The sequence below is a fragment of the Oncorhynchus nerka genome, unplaced genomic scaffold (assembly GCF_034236695.1).
Source record: "Oncorhynchus nerka isolate Pitt River unplaced genomic scaffold, Oner_Uvic_2.0 unplaced_scaffold_864, whole genome shotgun sequence".
NCBI lineage: Eukaryota > Metazoa > Chordata > Actinopteri > Salmoniformes > Salmonidae > Oncorhynchus > Oncorhynchus nerka.
This window is the reverse complement of record NW_027040420.1, coordinates 283,476-307,638: the sequence shown is the minus strand read 5'-3', so window position 1 is coordinate 307,638 and position 24,163 is coordinate 283,476. Positions and strand designations below refer to the sequence as shown.

The 24,163-nt window shown below is 32.5% G+C and overlaps 1 long non-coding RNA gene across 1 annotated transcript; it reads right to left on the bottom strand.

Moving 5' to 3' along the window:
* Positions 1-584: 584 nt before the first annotated feature.
* LOC135570991 (uncharacterized) lies at positions 585-19,439 on the bottom strand. Its single transcript, XR_010463619.1, has 3 exons — positions 19,370-19,439; positions 15,328-15,437; positions 585-1,204 (listed from the first exon to the last, which is right to left on the bottom strand). It is a non-coding gene; the product is annotated as an uncharacterized LOC135570991 (long non-coding RNA).
* Between the last annotated feature and the right edge of the window lie 4,724 nt (positions 19,440-24,163).

Here is a 24,163-nt window from a genome sequence, read left to right as displayed (position 1 = left end):
TTTTGCGATGAGACAAGCAAAAGCAGGCAACAAAAACAAAAAAATGTTGAACTTTGTAAAAACAAATGTGCAAGTAAAAACCCACTAATGCCATTGTTAAGTAGTAACCCAAAACATTTTTCATCGATAAACTGCATTTCCCACAATACAGCGGTTATATATAATTTTTCTTGCCCCCGCCCACCTACTATCACCATGGAGATCCCCCCCCCCCAAAAAAACCAAACACAAATGACTACAAACCACATCATATAAAATCTTCTTCATTACAGTTCTCTTTATAACCTGTGCATCTGGCCTCTATAGATTTAGTCTCGGTTTATCATGAACCATCTGAAGCATTTTATAACCCTCTTTTTTTTTTATTTTTTACAGATGTTTTAATTAAACAATTTTAGACAAAATGACCGACGAGTTTCAACGTCTGAAATTAAGGCAAAAAAAAGATTTAACTTTTTTTCTCTCTCTAGAAAACTACATTTTAAATCATGAAAATAATAATAAAAAAAAATATAGTAATAAGCAATATCAAAGGAAGACAACCCGTTTAATTTGTTTGTTTTTCTCTAAAACCTTTCTTTAAAACTTTCGTCCTATTAAAAAAACTGTCATGATCTGAAAACCAAACTGCACATTCACATGGATTTCTGTCCGTTTGTTCCTTTTTAAGTTCCTTTTTTAAATTTTTAAATTTTTAAAAATATTTTTTTCACTTTGTTATTTTTCGAAGGATGACTCCAGTTTCATGCTGGCCCGCTCAATAAACTCAATGTCCCATATTGCACCTCTCCATCTTCTGAGACTTTATCTGCATCTGCATCTGCATCACAATCACAACCTCTCTCTCTCTCTCTTCTCTCTCTCTCTCTCTCTCTCTCTTCTCTCTCTGTCTCTCTCTCATCTCTCTCTCTTTCTCTCTCTCTGTCTCTCTCTCATCTCTCTCTCTCTCTCTCTCTCTCTCTCTCTCTCTCTCTCTCTCTCTCTCTCTCCCCCCTCTCTCTCTCTCTCTCTCTGGACAGATAAAACAAAGTCTTTTTTTGATGCCTGTGCAAAGATAAAACAATCTCTCTTTGTCCTCCTTTTTGTCATCCAGTATTTTTCCTCCAGTATTTTTCCTCCCTCCATCCCTTCAGTGCTTCAATGCAGCCGCTGTCTCAAGGCAATGCAGTTACCGGAAACACATCGCTCGGCATCCTCCTGTTATCTGAGAAAGAGAAGGAAAATATTTGTAATCCTGAGACCTAGGTCTCTTTTACAGATGAGGAATGAATGCACATCAATATACACTATACACATCAATATACACTATACACATCAATATACACTATACACATCAATATACACATCAATATACACATCAATATACCCTATACACATCAATACACACTATACACTTCACTATACACTATACACATCAATATACACTATACACTTCACTATATACTATACACATCAATATACACATCAATATACAATATACACATCAATATACACTATACACATCAATATAGACATCAATATACACATCAATATACACTATACACATCAATATACACATCAATATAGACATCAATATACACCTCAATATACACTATACACATCAATATACACATCAATATACACATCAATATAGACATCAATATACACATCAATATACACTATACACATCAATATACACTATACACATCAATATACACTATACACATCAATATACACATCAATATAGACATCAATATACACCTCAATATACACTATACACATCAATATACACATCAATATAGACATCAATATACACATCAATATACACCTCAATATACACTATACACATCAATATACACATCAATATACACTATACACATCAATATACACTATACACATCAATATACACTATACACATCAATATACACTATACACATCAATATAGACATCAATATACACATCAATATACACTATACACATCAATATACACTATACACATCAATATACACATCAATATACACATCAATATACACTATACACATCAATATACACATCAATATACACATCAATATACACTATACACATCAATATACACATCAATATACACTATACACATCAATATACACATCACTATACACATCAATATACACTATACACATCAATATACACTATACACATCAATATACTATACACATCAATATACACTATACACATCAATATAGACATCAATATACTATACATCAAATACACTATACACATCAATACACTATACACATCAATATAGACATCAATATACACTATACACATCAATATACACTATACAACATCAATATAGACATCAATATACACTATACACATCAATATACACTATACACATCAATATAGACATCAATATACACTATACACATCAATATACACTATACACATCAATATACACTATACACATCAATATACACTATACACATCAATATACACTATACACATCAATATACCCTATACACATCAATATACACTATACACATCAATATACCCTATACACCTCAATATACACTATACACATCAATATAGACATCAATATACACTATACACATCAATATAGACATCAATATACACTATACACATCAATATACACTATACACATCAATATAGACATCAATATACACTATACACATCAATATACACTATACACATCAATATAGACATCAATATACACTATACACATCAATATACACTATACACATCAATATACACTATACACATCAATATACACTATACACCTCAATATACACATCAATATACACATCAATATACACTATACACATCAATATACACTATACACATCAATATACACTATACACATCAATATACACTATACACATCAATATACACATCAATATACACATCAATATACACTATACATCAATATACACATCAATATATATACACATCAATATACACTATACACATCAATATACACTATACACATCAATATACACTATACACATCAATATACACATCAATATACACATCAATATACACATCAATATACACTATACACATCAATATACACTATACACCTCAATATACACTATACACTTCACTATATACTATACACCTCAATACACACTATACACCTCAATACACACTATACACCTCAATACACACTATACACATCAATATACACATCAATATACACTATACACATCAATATACACTATACACATCAATATACACTATACACATCAATATACACCTCAATATACACTATACACATCAATATACACATCAATATAGACATCAATATACACATCAATATACACCTCAATATACACTATACACATCAATATACACATCAATATACACTATACACATCAATATACACTATACACATCAATATACACTATACACATCAATATACACTATACACATCAATATAGACATCAATATACACATCAATATACACTATACACATCAATATACACTATACACATCAATATACACATCAATATACACATCAATATACACTATACACATCAATATACACATCAATATACACATCAATATACACTATACACATCAATATACACATCAATATACACTATACACATCAATATACACATCAATATACACATCAATATACACTATACACATCAATATACACTATACACATCAATATACACTATACACATCAATATACACTATACACATCAATATAGACATCAATATACACTATACACATCAATATACACTATACACATCAATATACACTATACACATCAATATAGACATCAATATACACTATACACATCAATATACACTATACACATCAATATAGACATCAATATACACTATACACATCAATATACACTATACACATCAATATAGACATCAATATACACTATACACATCAATATACACTATACACATCAATATACACTATACACATCAATATACACTATACACATCAATATACACTATACACATCAATATACCCTATACACATCAATATACACTATACACATCAATATACCCTATACACCTCAATATACACTATACACATCAATATAGACATCAATATACACTATACACATCAATATAGACATCAATATACACTATACACATCAATATACACTATACACATCAATATAGACATCAATATACACTATACACATCAATATACACTATACACATCAATATAGACATCAATATACACTATACACATCAATATACACTATACACATCAATATACACTATACACATCAATATACACTATACACCTCAATATACACATCAATATACACATCAATATACACTATACACATCAATATACACTATACACATCAATATACACTATACACATCAATATACACTATACACATCAATATACACATCAATATACACATCAATATACACTATACACATCAATATACACATCAATATACACTATACACATCAATATACACTATACACATCAATATACACTATACACATCAATATACACTATACACATCAATATACACATCAATATACACATCAATATACACATCAATATACACTATACACATCAATATACACTATACACCTCAATATACACTATACACTTCACTATATACTATACACCTCAATACACACTATACACCTCAATACACACTATACACCTCAATACACACTATACACATCAATATACACATCAATATACACTATACACATCAATATACACTATACACATCAATATACACTATACACATCAATATACACTATACACATCAATATACACTATACACATCAATATACACTATACACATCAATATACACACACATCAATATACCCTATACACCTCAATATACACTATACACATCAATATACACTATACACATCAATATACCCTATACACCTCAATATACACTATACACATCAATATACACTATACACATCAATATACCCTATACACCTCAATATACACTATACACATCAATATACACTATACACATCAATATACCCTATACACCTCAATATACACTATACACATCAATATACACTATACACATCAATATACCCTATACACCTCAATATACACTATACACATCAATATACACATCAATATACACATCAATATACACTATACACATCAATATACACTATACACTTCACTATATACTATACACCTCAATACACACTATACACCTCAATACACACTATACACCTCAATACACACTATACACATCAATATACCCTATACACCTCAATATAGACATCAATATACACTATACACATCAATATACCCTATACACCTCAATATACACTATATACATCAATATACACATCAATATACACTATACACATCAATAAACACTATACACATCAATATAGACATCAATATACACTATACACATCAATATACACTATATACATCAATATACACATCAATATACACATCAATATACACATCAATATACACATCAATATACACTATACACATCAATATACACTATACACATCAATATACACTATACACATCAATACACCCTATACACATCAATACACACTATACACATCAATATACACTATACACATCAATATACACATCAATATACACTATACACATCAATATACACTATACACATCAATATACACATCAATATACACTATACACATCAATATACACATCAATATACACTATACACATCAATATACACTATACACATCAATATACACTATACACATCAATACACCCTATACACATCAATACACACTATACACATCAATATACACTATACACATCAATATACATCAATATACACTATACACATCAATATACACTATACACATCAATATACACATCAATATACACTATACATCAATATACACATCAATATACTATCAATATACACATACACATCATATACATACACATCAATATACACTATACACATCAATATACACTATACATCAATATATATACACATCAATATACACTATACACACATCAATATACACTATACACATCAATATACACATCAATATACACATCAATATACACTATACATAATACCTCAATATACACTATGCATCAATATACACTGTACACATCAATATACACTATACACATCAATATACACTATACACATCAATATACACTATACACATCAATATACACTATACACATCAATATACACTATACACATCAATATACACTATACACATCAATATACACTATACACATCAATATACACATCAATATACACATCAATATACACTATACACATCAATATACACTATACACATCAATATACACATCAATATACACTATACACATCAATATAGACATCAATATACACATCAATATACACATCAATATACACTATACACATCACTATACACATCAATATACACATCAATATACACTATACACATCACTATACACATCAATATACACTATACACATCAATATACACTATACACATCAATATACACATCAATATACACTATACACATCAATATAGACATCAATATAGACATCAATATACACATCAATATACACTATACACATCACTATACACATCAATATACACTATACACATCAATATACACTATACACATCAATATAGACATCAATATAGACATCAATATACACTATACACATCAATATACACATCAATATACACTATACACATCAATATAGACATCAATATAGACATCAATATACACATCAATAAACACTATACACATCAATATACACATCAATATACACTATACACATCAATATAGACATCAATATACACTATACACATCAATATACACTATACACATCAATATACACTATACACATCAATATACACATCAATAAACACATCAATATACACATCAATATACACATCAATAAACACATCAATATACACATCAATATACACTATACACATCAATATACACTATACACATCAATATACACATCAATAAACACTATACACATCAATATACACTATACACATCAATATAGACATCAATATAGACATCAATATACACTATACACATCAATATAGACATCAATATACACTATACACATCAATACACACTATACACATCAATATAGACATCAATATAGACATCAATATACACATCAATATAGACATCAATATACACATCAATATAGACATCAATATACACTTCACTATATACTATACACCTCAATACACACTATACACCTCAATATACACTATACACATCAATATACACTATACACATCAATATAGACATCAATAAACACTATACACATCAATATAGACATCAATAAACACTATACACATCAATATAGACATCAATAAACACTATACACATCAATATAGACATCAATAAACACTATACACATCAATACACACTATACACATCAATATAGACATCAATATAGACATCAATATACACTATACACATCAATATAGACATCAATATACACATCAATATACACTATACACATCAATATACACTATACATCAATATACACTATACACATCAATACACCTATACATCAATATACCCTATACACATCAATAAACACTATACACATCAATATACCCTATACACATCAATAAACACTATACACATCAATATACACTATACACATCAATATAGACATCAATATAGACATCAAAAAACACTATACACATCAATATAGACATCAATATACACATCAATATACACTATACACATCAATATAGACATCAATATACACATCAATATAGACATCAATATACACATCAATATAGACATCAATATACACTATACACATCAATATACACTATACACATCAATATAGACATCAATATACACTATACACATCAATATACACTATACACATCAATATACACATCAATATACACATCAATATACACTATACACATCAATATACACTATACACATCAATATACACATCAATATACACATCAATATACACTATCAAATATACACTATACACATCAATATACACTATACACATCAATATACACATCAATATACACTATACACATCAATATACACCTCAATATACACTATACACATCAATATACACTATACACATCAATATACACTATACACATCAATATACACATCAATATACACTATACACCTCAATATACACTATACACATCAATATACACATCAATATAGACATCAATATACACATCAATATACATCAATATACACATCAATATAGACATCAATATACACTTCACTATATACTATACACCTCAATATATACACCTCAATATACACTATACACATCAATATACACTATACACATCAATATACACTATACACATCAATATACACTATACACATCAATATACACTATACACATCAATATACACTATACACATCAATATACACTATACACATCAATATACACATCAATATACACATCAATATACACTATACACCTCAATATACACATCAATATACACTATACACATCAATATACACTATACACATCAATATACCCTATACACCTCAATATACACTATACACATCAATATAGACATCAATATACACTATACACATCAATATAGACATCAATATACACTATACACATCAATATACACTATACACATCAATATAGACATCAATATACACTATACACATCAATATACACTATACACATCAATATAGACATCAATATACACTATACACATCAATATACACTATACACATCAATATACACATCAATATACACTATACACCTCAATATACACTATACACATCAATATACACTATACACATCAATATACACATCAATATACACATCAATATACACTATACACATCAATATACACATCAATATACACTATACACATCAATATACACATCAATATACACATCAATATACACTATACACATCAATATACACATCAATATACACTATACACATCAATATACACATCAATATACACTATACACATCAATATACACTATACACATCAATATACACTATACACATCAATATACACATCAATATACACTATACACATCAATATACACATCAATATACATCAATATACACTATACACATCAATATACACATCAATATACATCAATATACACTATACACATCAATATACACTATACACATCAATATACACTATACACATCAATATACACATACAAATATACACATCAATATACACATCAATATACACTATACACATCAATATACACATCAATATACACTATACACATCAATATACACATCAATATACACATCAATATACACTATACACATCAATATACACTATACACATCAATATACACTATACACATCAATATACACTATACACATCAATATACACATCAATATACACATCAATATACACATCAATATACACTATACATCAATATACATCTATACACTCAATATACTATACACTTCACTATATACTATACACCTCAATACACACTATACACCTCAATACACACTATACACCTCAATACACACTATACACATCAATATACACATCAATATACACTATACACATCAATATACACTATACACATCAATATACACTATACACATCAATATACACTATACACATCAATATACACTATACACATCAATATACACTATACACATCAATATACACTATACATCAATATACCTATTTTCAATATACACTATACACATCAATATACACTATACACATCAATATACCCTATACACTCAATATAACTATACACATCAATATACACTATACACATCAATATACCCTATACACCTCAATATACACTATACACATCAATATACACTATACACATCAATATACCCTATACACCTCAATATACACTATACACATCAATATACACTATACACATCAATATACCCTATACACCTCAATATACACTATACACATCAATATACACATCAATATACACATCAATATACACTATACACATCAATATACACTATACACTTCACTATATACTATACACCTCAATACACACTATACACCTCAATACACACTATACACCTCAATACACTATACATCAATATACCTATACACATCCAATATAGACATCAATATACACTATACACATCAATATACCCTATACACCTCAATATACACTATATACATCAATATACACATCAATATACACTATACACATCAATAAACACTATACACATCAATATAGACATCAATATACACTATACACATCAATATACACTATATACATCAATATACACATCAATATACACATCAATATACACATCAATATACACTATACACATCAATATACACTATACACATCAATATACACTATACACATCAATATACACTATACACATCAATACACCCTATACACATCAATACACACTATACACATCAATATACACTATACACATCAATATACACATCAATATACACTATACACATCAATATACACTATACACATCAATATACACATCAATATACACTATACACATCAATATACACATCAATATACACTATACACATCAATATACACTATACACATCAATATACACTATACACATCAATATACACTATACACATCAATATACACTATACACATCAATATACACATCAATATACACATCAATATACACTATACACCTCAATATACACTATACACATCAATATACACTATACACATCAATATACACTATACACATCAATATACACTATACACATCAATATACACTATACACATCAATATACACTATACACATCAATATACACTATACACATCAATATACACTATACACATCAATATACACTATACACATCAATATACACATCAATATACACATCAATATACACTATACACATCAATATACACTATACACATCAATATACACATCAATATACACTATACACATCAATATACACATCAATATACACATCAATAAACACTATACACATCAATATACACTATACACATCAATATACACTATACACATCAATATACACTATACACATCAATATACACATCAATATACACATCAATATAGACATCAATATACACATCAATATACACATCAATATAGACATCAATATACACATCAATATACACATCAATATACACTATACACATCACTATACACATCAATATACACATCAATATACACTATACACATCACTATACACATCAATATAGACATCAATATACACATCAATATACACTATACACATCACTATACACATCAATATACACATCAATATACACTATACACATCAATATAGACATCAATATACACATCAATATACACATCAATATACACTATACACATCAATATACACATCAATATACACATCAATATACACTATACACATCAATATACACTATACACATCAATATACACATCAATATACACTATACACATCAATATACACTATACACATCAATATACACTATACACATCAATATACACATCAATATACACATCAATATACACTATACACATCAATATACACTATACACATCAATATACACATCAATATACACTATACACATCAATATACACTATACACATCAATATACACATCAATATACACTATACACATCAATATACACTATACACATCAATATACACTATACACATCAATATACACATCAATATAGACATCAATATACACATCAATATACACATCAATATACACTATACACATCAATATACACATCAATATACACATCAATATAGACATCAATATACACATCAATATACACTATACACATCAATATACACTATACACATCAATATACACATCAATATACACTATACACATCAATATACACTATACACATCAATATACACATCAATATACACATCAATATACACATCAATAAACACTATACACATCAATATACACATCAATATACACATCAATAAACACTATACACATCAATATACACATCAATATACACTATACACATCAATATACACTATACACATCAATATACACATCAATAAACACTATACACATCAATATACACTATACACATCAATATACACTATACACATCAATATACACATCAATAAACACATCAATATACACATCAATATACACTATACACATCAATATACACTATACACATCAATATACACATCAATAAACACTATACACATCAATATACACTATACACATCAATATAGACATCAATATAGACATCAATATACACTATACACATCAATATAGACATCAATATACACATCAATATACACTATACACATCAATATACACTATACACATCAATATACACTATACACATCAATACACCCTATACACATCAATATACCCTATACACATCAATAAACACTATACACATCAATATACCCTATACACATCAATAAACACTATACACATCAATATACACTATACACATCAATATAGACATCAATATAGACATCAAAAAACACTATACACATCAATATAGACATCAATATACACATCAATATACACTATACACATCAATATAGACATCAATATACACATCAATATAGACATCAATATACACTATACACATCAATATACACTATACACATCAATATACACTATACACATCAATATACACATCAATATACACATCAATATACACTATACACATCAATATACACTATACACATCAATATACACATCAATATACACATCAATATACACTATACACATCAATATACACTATACACATCAATATACACTATACACATCAATATACACATCAATATACACTATACACATCAATATACACCTCAATATACACTATACACATCAATATACACTATACACATCAATATACACTATACACATCAATATACACTATACACCTCAATATACACTATACACCTCAATATACACTATACACATCAATATACACTATACACATCAATATACACTATACACCTCAATATACACTATACACATCAATATACACATCAATATAGACATCAATATACACATCAATATAGACATCAATATACACATCAATATAGACATCAATATACACTTCACTATATACTATACACCTCAATACACACTATACACCTCAATATACACTATACACATCAATATACACTATACACATCAATATACACTATACACATCAATATACACTATACACATCAATATACACTATACACATCAATATACACTATACACATCAATATACACTATACACATCAATATACACATCAATATACACATCAATATACACTATACACCTCAATATACACATCAATATACACTATACACATCAATATACACATCAATATACACTATACACATCAATATACACTATACACATCAATATAGACATCAATATACACTATACACATCAATATACACTATACACATCAATATACACATCAATATACACTATACACATCAATATACCCTATACACATCAATATACACATCAATATACACTATACACTTCACTATATACTATACACCTCAATACACACTATACACCTCAATATACACTATACACATCAATATACACTATACACATCAATATACACATCAATATAGACATCAATATACACATCAATATAGACATCAATATACACTATACACTTCACTATATACTATACACCTCAATACACACTATACACCTCAATATACACTATACACATCAATATACACTATACACATCAATATACACTATACACATCAATATACACTATACACATCAATATACACTATACACATCAATATACACTATACACATCAATATACACTATACACATCAATATACACTATACACATCCATATACACTATACACATCCATATACACTATATACATCAATATACACTATACACAATAATATACCCTATACACATAAATTCACACTATACACATCAATATACATCACTACACATCAATATACACTATATACATCAGTATACCAATTAATATACCCTGTACGCATCAATATACCCTGTACACATTAATATACACATCAATGTACACGATACACATCAATAGGCACAATATACATCAATACACCCTATACACATCAATATACACATCAATATACACTATACACATCAATATACACTATACACATCAATATAGACATCAATATACACTATACACATCAATATACACTATACACATCAATATACACATCAATATACACTATACACATCAATATACCCTATACACATCAATATACACATCAATATACACTATACACTTCACTATATACTATACACCTCAATACACACTATACACCTCAATATACACTATACACGTCAATACACCCTATACACGTCAATACACACTATACACGTCAATATACCCTATACACATCAATACACACTATACACGTCAATATACCCTATACACATCAATATACCCTATACACATCAATATACACTATACACCTCAATATACCCTATACACATCAATATACCCTATACACATCAATATACACTATACACATCAATACACCCTATACACATCAATATACCCTATACACATCAATATACACTATACACATCAATATACACTATACACATCAATACACCCTATACACATCAATATACCCTATACACATCAATATACACTATACACATCAATACACCCTATACACATCAATATACCCTATACACATCAATACACCCTATACACGTCAATATACACTATACACATCAATATACACATCAATATACACTATACACATCAATACACCCTATACACATCAATATACCCTATACACATCAATATACCCTATACACATCAATATACACATCAATATACCCTATACACATCAATATACCCTATACACATCAATATACCCTATACACATCAATATACCCTATACACATCAATACACCCTATACACATCAATATACACTATACACATCAATATACCCTATACACATCAATATACCCTATACACATCAATATACCCTATACACATCAATATACCCTATACACATCAATACACCCTATACACATCAATATACCCTATACACGTCAATACACACTATACACGTCAATATACACTATACACCTCAATATACACTATACACATCAATATACACATCAATATACACTATACACATCAATATACACATCAATACACCCTATACACGTCAATATACACTATACACATCAATACAGAGTAGTAGGCATGCAGCAGATAGAGCATATATCGTATTTAATTTACGATTCATTTGAGTCGGCAGACGATCTGATCAGAGATCACAGTCGGTGGCTTGGCTGTAGCACATCCGAACTTTAAAGATATTTTATATTGAGGTTCTCACTTCTGAGTATGTAGGCAGGTGTGTGTGTGTGTGTGTGTGTGTGTGTGTGTGTGTGTGTGTGTGTGTGTGTTTACTTAGTCTGTTGGTAGGAGTAGGCAGCTGAGTCGCTGTCCAGGGGTGGCTGTCCATTAGGGTCCTGTGAGGAGGGGGGTACAGTCTGGGGCGAGTCCTCTGTCACCACTGCCTGATAAGAGAAGGAAGAACCAGGAAAAGACACAGGAAATGAGGTCACAGTTATCATGAGTCAGGAAGAGAGACACAGGAAATGAGGTCACAGTTATCATGAGTCAGGAAGAGAGACACAGGAAATGAGGTCACAGTTATCATGAGTCAGGAAGAGAGACACAGGAAATGAGGTCACAGTTATCATGAGTCAGGAAGAGAGACACAGGAAATGAGGTCACAGTTATCTTTTTAGGGTTGATTCTTGAGATTTGAGATTCACGTTCAAAACGTTTTGTTGTTGTTGTTAATCATCCAATGATCCCAAACGGAATATACAGTACATTACCCCCCAAAAAACACTTACATTTACAAACTGAGATCTCACAGTCAGGTCACAAGTCATACAAGTCAGTATTCCAAGTCAGTCAGGTCACAAGTCATACAAGTCAGTATTCCAAGTCAGTCAGGTCACAAGTCAGTATTCCAAGTCAGTCAGGTCACAAGTCATACAAGTCAGTATTCCAAGTCAGTCAGGTCACAAGTCATACAAGTCAGTATTCCAAGTCAGTCAGGTCACAAGTCAGTATTCCAAGTCAGTCAGGTCACAAGTCATACAAGTCAGTATTCCAAGTCAGTCAGGTCACAAGTCAGTATTCCAAGTCAGTCAGGTCACAAGTCATACAAGTCAGTATTCCAAGTCAGTCAGGTCACAAGTCATACAAGTCAGTATTCCAAGTCAGTCAGGTCACAAGTCAGTATTCCAAGTCAGTCAGGTCACAAGTCATACAAGTCAGTATTCCAAGTCAGTCAGGTCACAAGTCAGTATTCCAAGTCAGTCAGGTCACAAGTCATACAAGTCAGTATTCCAAGTCAGTCAGGTCACAAGTCAGTATTCCAAGTCAGTCAGGTCACAAGTCATACAAGTCAGTATTCCAAGTCAGTCACGTCACAAGTCATACAAGTCAGTTTTCCAAGTCAGTATTCCACGTCCGTCCATGTCTGAGGGCGTCGGGAGATAACTTGGAAACCGGACACTAGGGACAACAGTGAACGCTGCTACCTTCAAGTAGGCTTTTTGGTTGTACCAGGGCATTGTGGACAGGGATGGCAAATGGGCGAATGCATGTTTGTACCCAGCAAAAGAAGACGTGTTTTTTGAGATGTTTTACATTTTTTAAGCCAATCACAAACCTTCATTGGAGTTAATGCCTCTGAAACTTAAAACCTGTAAACACTGCAAAATGTCACGTTTGGAACAACATTGAAATTTGACGTTTTGCGGAATGGGATAAACATCCAATTCTGACGTGAGGCTGTGAGACCTAGTTGGATCTTAAAGAGATTTCAGGCCCTTAGTTAAGTGTGGATGTCGTGGGTTTACAGGAAGTACTGCATGGTACATGGGCTGTGAGTACAGCTGATGTATACCTCCATTGGATTAAGGCTTTACTTTGGGAACGTATGTTGAGAGTGTTACTGCTGCATGGTGGGTGTTGTGGTGGGTTATGGTGTTGTAGGTTAAGGGTGTTGTGGGTTATGGTGTTGTAGGTTAGGGTATTGTGGGTTATGGTGTTGTAGGTTAAGGGTGTTGTAGGTTAAGGGTGTTGTGGGTTATGGTGTTGTAGGTTATGGTGTTGTAGGTTAGGGTGTTGTCAGTTGGGGTGTTGTGTGTTATGGTGTTGTAGGTTATGGTGTTGAAGGTTAGGGTGTTGTAGGTTAAGGGTGTTGTGGGTTATGGTGTTGTAGGTTAGGGTGTTGTAGGTTATGGTGTTGTAGGTTAGGGTGTTGTGGTGGGTTATGGTGTTGTCAGTTAGGGTGTTGTAGGTTATGGTGTTGTAGGTTAAGGGTGTTGTGGGTTATGGTGTTGTAGGTTAGGGTGTTGTAGGTTATGGTGTTGTAGGTTAGGGTGTTGTGGTGGGTTATGGTGTTGTCAGTTAGGGTGTTGTGTGTTAGGGTGTTGTAGGTTAAGGGTGTTGTGGGTTATGGGTGTTGTGGGTTATGGGTGTTGTGGGTTATGGTGTTGTAGGTTAGGGTGTTGTGGTGGGTTAGGGTGTTGTAGGTTAGGGTGTTGTAGGTTATGGTATTGTAGGTTAGGGTGTTGTGGGTTATGGTGTTGTGGGTTAGGGTGTTGTGTGTTATGGTGTTGTAGGTTATGGTGTTGTAGGTTATGGTGTTGTAGGTTATGGTATTGTAGGTTAGGGTGTTGTAGGTTATGGTATTGTAGGTTAGGGTGTTGTGGTGGGTTAGGGTGTTATGGTGTTGTGGGTTAGGGTGTTGTAGGTTATGGTGTTGTAGGTTATGGTGTTGTAGGTTAGGGTGTTGTGGGTTAGGGTGTTGTGGGTTAGGGTGTTGTAGGTTATGGTGTTGTAGGTTATGGTGTTGTAGGTTATGGTGTTGTAGGTTATGGTGTTGTGGGTTAGGGTGTTGTGGTGGGTTAGGGTGTTGTAGGTTAGGGTGTTGTAGGTTATGGTGTTGTGGGTTAGGGTGTTGTAGGTTATGGTGTTGTGGTGGGTTAGGGTGTTATGGTGTTGTGGGTTAGGGTGTTGTGGGTTATGGTGTTGTAGGTTATGGTGTTGTGGGTTAGGGTGTTGTAGGTTATGGTGTTGTAGGTTATGGTGTTGTGGGTTAGGGTGTTGTAGGTTATGGTGTTGTGGGTTAGGGTGTTGTGGGTTATGGTGTTGTGGGTTAGGGTGTTGTGGTGGGTTAGGGTGTTGTGGTGGGTTAGGGTGTTGTGGGTTAGGGTGTTGTGTGTTATGGTGTTGTGGGTTAGGGTGTTGTGGGTTAGGGTGTTGTGGGTTAGGGTGTTGTGGGTTATGGTGTTGTGGTAGGTTAGGGTGTTGTGGGTTAGGGTGTTGTGGGTTAGGGTGTTGTGGGTTAGGGTGTTGTGGTGGGTTAGGGTGTTGTGGGTTAGGGTGTTGTAGGTTATGGTGTTGTGGGTTAGGGTGTTGTAGGTTATGGTGTTGTGGGTTAGGGTGTTGTAGGTTATGGTGTTGTGGTGGGTTAGGGTGTTGTGGGTTAGGGTGTTGTGGTGGGTTAGGGTGTTGTAGGTTATGGTGTTGTGGGTTAGGGTGTTGTAGGTTATGGTGTTGTGGGTTAGGGTGTTGTGGGTTATGGTGTTGTAGGTTATGGTGTTGTGGGTTAAGGGTGTTGTAGGTTATGGTGTTGTAGGTTATGGTGTTGTGGGTTAGGGTGTTGTAGGTTATGGTGTTGTGGGTTAAGGGTGTTGTGGGTTAAGGGTGTTGTGGTGGGTTAGGGTGTTATGGTGTTGTGGGTTAGGGTGTTGTAGGTTATGTTGTTGTAGGTTAGGGTGTTGTGGGTTAGGGTGTTGTAGGTTATGGTGTTGTAGGTTAGGGTGTTGTAGGTTATGGTGTTGTAGGTTAGGGTGTTGTAGGTTATGGTGTTGTAGGTTATGGTATTGTAGGTTATGGTGTTGTAGGTTATGGTGTTGTTGTGGGTTAAGGGTGTTGTGGGTTAAGGGTGTTGTAGGTTATGGTGTTGTAGGTTATGGTGTTGTGTGTTATGGTGTTGTGTGTTATGGTGTTGTGGGTTATGGTGTTGTAGGTTATGGTGTTGTGTGTTATGGTGTTGTAGGTTAGGGTGTTGTAGGTTATGGTGTTGTGGGTTAGGGTGTTGTGTGTTATGGTGTTGTAGGTTAGGGTGTTGTAGGTTATGGTGTTGTAGGTTATGGTGTTGTAGGTTATGGTGTTGTAGGTTATGGTGTTGTAGGTTATGGTGTCGTAGGTTATGGTGTTGTAGGTTATGGTGTTGTAGGTTATGGTGTTGTAGGTTATGGTGTCGTAGGTTATGGTGTTGTGGGTTAGGGTGTTGTGGGTTATGGTGTTATGGGTTATGGTGTTGTGGGTTAGGGTGTTGTGGGTTATGGTGTTGTAGGTTATGGTGTCGTAGGTTATGGGTTAGGGTTAAATCTGCATGGTAAAGAGTTTAACTTACGTCCACTGTGAGGGCGGAGGCAGGCACTGCACGGTACTGAGAATGTAGGCTCCTTGCATTGGAGCAGCTGCTGCACATGTACTGCTGTTAGAGAGCAGGAAAAACACCTGGATATTAGTCATTTAGCAGACGCTCTCATCCAGAGTCACTTACACTCAATGCATTGCCTCTAGTAAAGATGAGGTCACGCCTATTTCTGTGTGAGCTGGAGACGACTGGGAAAGAGCGAGGCAAGATGGCGTGGAGGCAAGGAGGCATGGAGGCAAGGAGGCATGGAGGCAAGGAGGCAAGGAGGCGTGGAGGCAAGGAGGCAAGGAGGCAAGGAGGCAAGGAGGCAGGGAGGCATGGAGGCATAGAGGCAAGGAGGAATGGAGGCATGGAGGCAAGGAGGCATGGAGGCAAGGAAGCATGGAGGCAAGGAGGCATGGAGGCATGGAGGCAAGGAGGCAAGGAGGCAAAGATGGAATGGAAGCATGGAGGCAAGGAAGCATGGAGGCAAGGAGGCAAGGAGGCAAGGATGCATGGAGGAAAAAGGAGTTGAAAATAAAATAATCAAAGGCAGACGTTGTGAGGTTGATGTCGCCAAGTACGAAGATCAGTGAGCCGTCGTCAGGAAATGAGTTTATCAAGATGTCAAGCTTATTAAAATAACTCCAAAGGACACCTGGTGGGTGATAGACGACAAAGCAGGATTACAGTCAGACTTACGGTTCCTGTGTTTCCCAAGGACATGTGGTTTATCTGCTGTGTTATAGGACCCATCATACTGGAGGGCTGAATGGGCATGGAGAGGTCCATAGCTGGGGTTATCACAGCACCCTGGTGGATGGAGGGAGAGAGAGAGAGAAGTGGGAGAGTGAGAGTGAGAGAGGGAGAAGTGGGAGAGTGAGCTGAGTGAGAGAGAGTGAGAGAGAGTGAGAGAGAGTGAGAGAGAGAGAGAGAGAGAGAGAGAGAGAGAGAGACAGAGAGAGACAGAGAGGGGGTGAGGAAACAGAGGGAGGGGAGATGGTCAACACTACTGACAGGTCAACACTACTGATAGGTCAACACTACTGACAGGTCTATCACTACTGACAGGTCAACACTACTGATAGGTCAACACTACTGACAGGTCTATCACTACTGACAGGTCAACACTACTGACAGGTCAACACTACTGACAGGTCAACCACTACTGACAGGTCAACACTACTGACAGGTCAACACTACTGACAGGTCTATCACTACTGACAGGTCAACACTACTGACAGGTCAACACTACTGACAGGTCAACATTACTGATAGGTCAACACTACTGACAGGTCTATCACTACTGACAGGTCAACACTACTGACAGGTCAACACTACTGACAGGTCTATCACTACTGACAGGTCAACACTACTGACAGGTCAACACTACTGACAGGTCAACACTACTGATAGGTCTATCACTACTGACAGGTCAACACTACTGACAGGTCAACACTACTGACAGGTCCAGACAGGTCAACACTACTGACAGGTCTATCACTACTGACAGGTCAACACTACTGACAGGTCAACACTACTGACAGGTCAACACTGCTGATAGGTCAACACTACTGACAGGTCTATCACTACTGACAGGTCAACACTACTGACAGGTCAACACTACTGACAGGTCAACACTACTGACAGGTCAACACTACTGACAGGTCTATCACTACTAACAGGTCAACACTACTGACAGGTCATCACTACTGACAGGTCCAGACAGGTCAACACTACTGACAGGTCAACACTACTGATAGGTCAACACTACTGACAGGTCAACACTACTGACAGGTCAACACTACTGATAGGTCAACACTACTGACAGGTCAACACTACTGACAGGTCAACACTACTGACAGGTCTATCACTACTGACAGGTCAACACTACTGACAGGTCATCACTACTGACAGGTCAAGACAGGTCAACACTACTGACAGGTCAACACTACTGACAGGTCAACACTACTGACAGGTCTATCACTACTGACAGGTCTACACTACTGACAGGTCAACACTACTGACAGGTCAACACTACTGACAGGTCTATCACTACTGACAGGTCAACACTACTGACAGGTCAACACTACTGACAGGTCAACACTACTGACAGGTCAACACTACTGACAGGTCTATCACTACTGACAGGTCAACACTACTGACAGGTCAACACTACTGACAGGTCAACACTACTGACAGGTCAACACTACTGATAGGTCAACACTACTGACAGGTCTAACACTACTGATAGGTCTAACACTACTGACAGGTCTAACACTACTGACAGGTCAACACTACTGATGGGTCATCACTACTGACAGGTCAAGACAGGTCAACACTACTGACAGGTCAACACTACTGACAGGTCAACACTACTGACAGGTCAACACTACTGACAGGTCTACACTACTGACAGGTCAACACTACTGACAGGTCAACACTACTGACAGGTCAACACTACTGACAGGTCAACACTACTGATAGGTCAACACTACTGACAGGTCTAACACTACTGATAGGTCTAACACTACTGACAGGTCTAACACTACTGATGGGTCTATCACTACTGACAGCTAAGGTCAGCCTGATCTGACAGAACTCTTATTCAGATCAGGAAGTAGTCACCGCATGAGATTAGACAGTTTTACAGTAAGTTTATTTTTAATAAGAAAAAATATACAGTTTTTCACATAACAAAATGCATTGCATTTGAAACAAATAACTTTCCTTATGGTGAGATTTTCCCAATACAACAAACTCCTCTTGTAAGAATAACAACCATGATTCACCCTTGATAATTGATTCTTATAGAATGTATTTTTAATTGATTCTTAAACAATGTATTCTTAATTGATTCTTATAGAATGTATTCTTAATTGATTCTTATAGAATGTATTCTTAATTGATTCTTATATAATATATTCTTAATTGATTCTTATAGAATGTATTCTTAATTGATTCTTAAATAATGTATTCTTTATTGATTCTTAAAACAATGTATTCTTTATTGATTCTTAAACAATTGATTCTTAATTGATTCTTAAACAATGTATTCTAAATAGATTCTTATAGAATGTATTCTTAATTGATTCTTATAGAATGTATTCTTAATTGATTCTTATATAATGTATTCTTAATTGATTCTTATAGAATGTATTCTTAATTGATTCTTAAATAATGTATTCTTTATTGATTCTTAAAACAATGTATTCTTAATTGATTCTTAAATAATGTATTCTTTATTGATTCTTAAAACAATGTATTCTTTATTGATTCTTAAAACAATGTATTCTTTATTGATTCTTAAACAATTGATTCTTAATTGATTCTTAAACAATGTATTCTTAATTGATTCTTATAGAATGTATTCTTAATTGATTCTTAAACAATGTATTCTTAATTGATTCTTAAATAATGTATTCTTTATTGATTCTTAAACAATTGATTCTTAATTGATTCTTAAACAATGTATTCTTAATTGATTCTTATAGAATGTATTCTTAATTGATTCTTAAACAATGTATTCTTAATTGATTCTTATAGAATGTATTCTTAATTGATTCTTAAACAATGTATTCTTAATTGATTCTTAAATAATGTATTCTTTATTGATTCTTAAACAATTGATTCTTAATTGATTCTTAAACAATGTATTCTTGATTGATTCTTAAATAATGTATTCTTTATTGATTCTTAAACAATTGATTCTTAATTGATTCTTAAACAATGTATTCTTAATAGATTCTTATAGAATGTATTCTTAATTGATTCTTATAGAATGTATTCTTAATTGATTCTTATAGAATGTATTCTTAATTGATTCTTAAACAATGTATTCTTAATTGATTCTTAAACAATGTATTTTTAATTGATTCTTATAGAATGTATTCTTAATTGATTCTTATAGAATGTATTCTTAATTGATTCTTATAGAATGTATTCTTAATTGATTCTTAAACAATGTATTCTTAATTGATTCTTAAATAATGTATTCTTTATTGATTCTTAAAACAATGTATTCTTTATTGATTCTTAAACAATTGATTCTTAATTGATTCTTAAACAATGTATTCTTAATAGATTCTTATAGAATGTATTCTTAATTGATTCTTATATAATGTATTCTTAATTGATTCTTATATAATGCATTCTTAATTGATTCTTATAGAATGTATTCTTAATTGATTCTTAAATAATGTATTCTTTATTGATTCTTAAAACAATGTATTCTTTATTGATTCTTAAACAATTGATTCTTAATTGATTCTTAAACAATGTATTCTTAATAGATTCTTATAGAATGTATTCTTAATTGATTCTTAAACAATGTATTCTTAATTGATTCTTATAGAATGTATTCTTAATTGATTCTTATAGAATGTATTCTTAATTGATTCTTAAATAATGTATTCTTTATTGATTCTTAAAACAATGTATTCTTTATTGATTCTTAAAACAATGTATTCTTTATTGATTCTTAAACAATTGATTCTTAATTGATTCTTAAACAATGTATTCTTAATAGATTCTTATAGAATGTATTCTTAATTGATTCTTAAACAATGTATTCTTAATTGATTCTTAAACAATGTATTCTTAATTGATTCTTATAGAATGTATTCTTAATTGATTCTTATAGAATGTATTCTTAATTGATTCTTATAGAATGTATTCTTAATTGATTCTTATAGAATGTATTATTAATTGATTCTTAAAGAATGTATTTAAAATGACCTCCTGATAATGTCCACTGAACTGACACATGTTTTACACCCCCCCCCCCCC